Below are 5,463 nucleotides of genomic sequence, written 5' to 3'. Positions count from 1 at the left end.
TTATTAGATCACACTTATGCACACAGAGAACTGAAGCTCATCCTCTGGTTTATTAGATCACACTTATACACACAGAGAACTGAACTTACGGCTCTGCCCTTGATGGCATCCTGATGCTCACTTGCAACTTTTCCACAAAAACTACAGCAAGGAACAGGGAATCAGAGCCAGATACTACCACAAAAGGCAAGAGACACTTCAGTCAGTGTTTGAATTAAAGTCTGTTCTCTTCAGGCTCTTTCATGGAACCAAAGACCCTTAGCTGAGGGTCAGCAAGATGGCTCCAAGGGTCAAGGCTCTTACCTGGCAAGCCTGATGGTCTTTCTGTATTTGTCCTCAGAACCCACATAAAGGTGGAGGAAAAGAACTCACTCCATACAATTGGCTTTGACTTCCACATGCAGGACCAGGGCACATGCTCCCTCTCTCATCCACTCCACATTATAGCAATAAATAAAACTTAAAATTAAAATAATCCAGTGACCCAGCTTGGGAATACACTCAATGTCATACAGTCATATATATCCATGCCTGAGCCTCTGCTCCCATAACTTGTCTGGTCTCTTCCTGGATCCTCTGCCTCAATGGATCTCACTCTTCCAAGCACTGAGACCCTTTAATACAGTTCTGCATGATGTCATGATGATCCCCAAGCATAAAATAATTTTGTTGCTATTTCATAACTATAATTTCGCCACTGTTATGAATCATAATGTAAATATCCAATGTGTAGGATATCTGATTTGTGACCCTCTACTGGCTGGGCACTGGCTCATTACTTCCCAGAGTAGTCTATTCATCAATTCTTCCTAACCCTCTCCATCGAGACGCTACAAAACAGACCTCATTCCTCTCCAGCACAATAGGCATCTATAAAAACAAAACCAACTCTGTGACAGCTTCCATATCATGCCACTCAGTGTGGCTGGAAAGAGGAGGCATTGGGCCTGAGCAAAGTCCTCCCTGTCTTAGTTACAGTTAGTAGTGCTGTGAAGAAACACCATGACCATCAGCAAATTGGGGAGAAAAGGGTTGATTTGGCTTATGCTCCTGTAACCATAGTCTATCACTAAAGGAAGTCAGGACCAGAACTCAAACAGGGTGAGAGAATCTAGAGGCCTGCTAAGGAGGGGTGCTGCTTCCTGGCTTGCTCCCCCTGGGTTGTTCAACTTTTCTTCTTTAACTTTTTATTGATTCTTTGTGAATTTCATATCATGCATCCCAATCCCACCCATCTCTCCATCCCTCCATAACCACCCTCTGCCCTTGCAACCCTCCCCCAAAGGAAAACCAAAACAACAAACAAACAAACAAACAAAATCTCACTGTGGAAGCTGTTATGTGTCACATAGTACACCCTTTTATCCACAACTCTTTACTTGCTAAGGTTTATTGCAATGAGTCATTTGGTCTGGTTCGAGGCCTCTGGCTTCTGCTACTCTATCAATACTGGATCCTCATTTGGACTCCTCTCAGATATCCTGTTGTTGCCTTGTGTCATGAAGAACCTTTGGCTCTGCAGGACTAGCCCTCTTATCCACTCCAACTGTTCATAGATGGGGTAGACCAACTCAAAGCCCTAGATGTGGGCCTGGGTGGTAGCTGAGTTGGTCAGGGTCAGCCTGCCAGCTCTCCTGTGCCCTGGGTCATGGGGGCCAACTCTTCCACTTTGCCCACAGCCTGCTTTCTTATAGAACCCAGAACCACATGCCTAGGGCATGGTCCCACCCACAATGGGCTGGCTCCTCCCCCAACAATCACTAATTATGAAAATGCCTTACAAGCTTGCCTACAGCTTGATATTGTCTCAACTGAGGCTCTCGCCTCTCCAGTGTCTCTAGTTTGCATCAAGTTGACCTATAACTGGCCAGCACACTTCCTAAAAGAAAACATACAGCCAGGTGGTGGTGGTGCACATCTTTAATCCCAGTACTTGGGAGGCAGAGGCAGATGGATTTCTGAGTTCGAGGCCAGCCTGGTCTATAGAGTGAGTTCCAGGATAGCCAGGGCTACACAGAGAAACCCTGTCTCGAAAAACCAAAAAAGAAAAAAAAAACCAAAAAACAAAAAAGCAAACAACAACAAAAACAACAAAAAAACAACAACAAAAACAAAAAACAACAACAAAAAAAGAAAACACACAATGTTTGTCTTTCTGAGTCTGGCTTCTTTTGTTTAACATGATAATCTCCAGTTCTGTATACTTCCTGGGAATGATAGTATTTTAATTTCCTTCATGGTTGAATAAAAATCCTTTCCTATGTTACTGCATTTCCTGTATCCATTCAACTGTTGGGCTTACAGGCCAACAGAAATGTCTCTGTGGTATGCTGACTTGGAGTTCTTCTGAGAATATGCTCAGGAGAAGTAGAGTTGGGCCATATGCTAGTTCTATTTTTAGTGGGGTTTTTTTTTTTTTTGAGGACCCTCCAGATTGATTTCCATAGTGACTGCATTAATTTATATTTGCACTAAGAGAATGTAAGGCTTCTTCTGCAGCCCCTGCTTCCTCACCAGCATTTGTGTGTGTATGAGTGACTGTCTGTCTGTCTGTCTTTCTGTCTCTGTGCGTGTGTGTCTTTGTGTGTGTATCCATATCTATTTGTCTATGTGTGGTTTCTGTCTGTCTGTGTTTGCCTTTCTGTATGTATCTATCTGTGTCTGTTTCTCCGTGTGTGTGTGTGTGTGTGTGTGTGTGTGTGTTTGTCTGTATCTATCTCTGTGTCTGTCTGTCCGAGTGTTTATCTGTCTGTCTATGTCTATCTCTGCATGTCTGTCTATATGTATATGTGCATGTATTTCTGTGTGTGTTTCTGTCTATATTTCTGTCTGTCTATCTGTGTGTGTTTCCTTGACAATAGCCATTCTTACTAGAGATGAAAACTCTAATATAGTCTTGCTTTGCATTCCCTGATGGCCATGGCTGGAGACAGGTAGAGGAAGGATATTCGGAGATGGAGGGAAACCATGATGACATGGGTGAACATGGCCACCTACAAGCCCAGGAAGCACATGGGAAGAAATCAGTCCTGATAACACCGTGACCTCAGGCTTGAGCCTCCACCCCTGGACTTCCAAGTTATAACTCTAGTTCTGCAGTTCTTCAATTTTTTGTTTGTTTGTTTGTTTGTTTGTTCTGAGACAGGGTTTCTCCGTGTAGCCTTGGCTGTCCTGGAACTCCCTCTGTAGACCAGACTGGCCTCGAACTCAAAAATCCACCTGCCTCTGCCTCCCAAGTGGTGGAATTAAAGGCGTGCACCACCACTGCCCCCAAATTCTGCAGTTCTTCATTGTGGCAGCCTCAGGAGACAGTAACACAGCTCCCACCGCACCATTTGATCCTCCATAGTGTAGAGGCAGCCACAGAGACTACATTAAGTGTGTGCACAGAAATGGACCCTGAGCCATCCTGAGTCCCTGTAAGAAAGAAGGTGAGAGGAAGAAAAACCTCACCCCAGCAGTCATGAGGCATGCGGGTCCACGCAAGTGAAGATCCACCCCAGCAGGAGCTCTAAGCCTGAGCCCCTGTGAGGAGGAAGCCCAGACTCTCAGGGGTAGAGGGTTGTCCTGCTGGGACCTGCAGAGAAAGGGTTTTGTGTCCAGAAAGGGAACTGTAGAACAAGAGACCTGAGATGCTGCTGCTTGACCCTAGTTCCACTGTGACAAAGGCCACCCAATGGAGAGCAGAGAGACAGAAGACAGCAGCGAGGGGGTAAATATAAGCAAAGCAACACATGAAAATGTTACCTGGAAACTCAATTTCTGTGCTTTAATTTTTTTTAAAGTTCTAATCTAAAATTAAAAAAAAAAAGGGAGACAACATCAGGCTACAGGTACTGGAAGAAAACAAACCCTGTTAGACACCTCACCTGGCAGCAGGCATTAGTTAACAAGAATTTTAAGAAGGCCCAGGCCGAGCACATTAGCTGAGAACCTTCTGTGTTTCCAGAACTGTCTTGTGAGTCGATATTCCTCCCAATGACAACTGTGAGAGGATGTCAAGGACTACACTTTCCAGAGAAAATAATGAAACATTTGAGCCAAAAGATGGAGCCCTGACTTTGACCTGCACAAGGGTGCCTCTTCCTTAACAATGACAGACCCTCCCCACTGGCGCTGCGTTAGGACAGGAGAGAGGCGCAGGGCGAGCTGAGTTGATGGCACCTGCTTTCATCCACACTGCTTGGCAGTAGGAGCATTCCCAGAGTTTGAGGTAGTTACCTTAGGCCAATTCGGAGTAGATCCAAGCTGCAGCGATAACTACCAGGCAAAGGCTGGTGAGACGGCTCAGCAGAGTGAGGTGCTTGCCACTAAGCCGGGAAAACTTGGGTCCTCAGTTTGCACATGTTGGAAGGAGAGAGCCAGACTCCCACAAGTTTATCCCCTGACTTCCACACACTGGCATGTATGCACCCCTCACATACAAACACCTACATATGAATACAAACATGCATACATGTCATAAAAGATAATAATTACCAGAAGAGGACAGCCTGGGACAGAGCATAGCATAAACACGGGTCTGCCTCAAATCATCTTCCTGGAGAGCCTTGTTTGGGGTCACACAAGGAAGCAGTGGGCAAGGAGGAGGACGGGCTCAGGGCCAGGAGCTCAGCAGGTTTAAGCAATTCAAAAGGTTGTCACTAGCTACAGAACAGGATTGGTCACCCTAACCTACAAAGCAGGGAGCAGTGGTATCTTGAATGTACTTGGTGCCTCCCTGCTGAGCACATCAAACGACTTCAAGATAATTTTTCCTAAACTTCTTGAGAAGAAGCAGTTTGGCTTGGGACCCCAGGACCAGGGACTGAGGTGCATATTTTGCATATCAAAGCAGACCTGGCCTCCAGATTCTCCCAGCATCCCTCAGTCCCTGCCCCCAACCCTGAATGTTCCAGTCCAGGGGCTGGGCTGCCCTTCCCCCAGGGGCTCATCCCTATATAATCCAGACATTTAGCATGCACTGTCTCCTCTCCCTCTCCCTTCCTCCCTCTCCCTTTCTCTTCTTTTCCTTCTCTTCCGTATGCATATGTCCTTTCTCTTCCTCCTCCCCCCACCCTTCTCCCCATGGTGTCTCCCTGGCCTCAGTCCTTGGGGCCACTGAATTTGCCAGAGAGCAGCTTCCCAACAAACCTGCCTGTAATATAGTCTAATCTGGCTTGAACTGGCTCATTTCACTGGTGGAGAAATAACCTATCAGAAGCCACTGAGGAAAATTCATCTGCTGACTCCCTTAGATGTCAGAGTATCAGCACCGTGTGACAGTCCTTTCTGGTTTCCAGACGGTCCCTCACAACGTGTCCTCGGCAACACCCCTGGGAAACATGCAAATAAAACTGGCCCCATTTTCCGGAAGGGTAAAGCAGAGGCCGAGAGCTCAAGGGCATGTTCCAGAGAAGGACTCATCCATCCGAGCAAGCTGCTGCTGGTATTACCATGGCCCAGTGTCATCCAATAAAGGTC

This window comes from Mastomys coucha, unplaced genomic scaffold (genome assembly GCF_008632895.1).
Source record: "Mastomys coucha isolate ucsf_1 unplaced genomic scaffold, UCSF_Mcou_1 pScaffold6, whole genome shotgun sequence".
NCBI classification, from domain to species: domain Eukaryota; kingdom Metazoa; phylum Chordata; class Mammalia; order Rodentia; family Muridae; genus Mastomys; species Mastomys coucha.
This window is presented reverse-complemented; position numbering follows the sequence as displayed.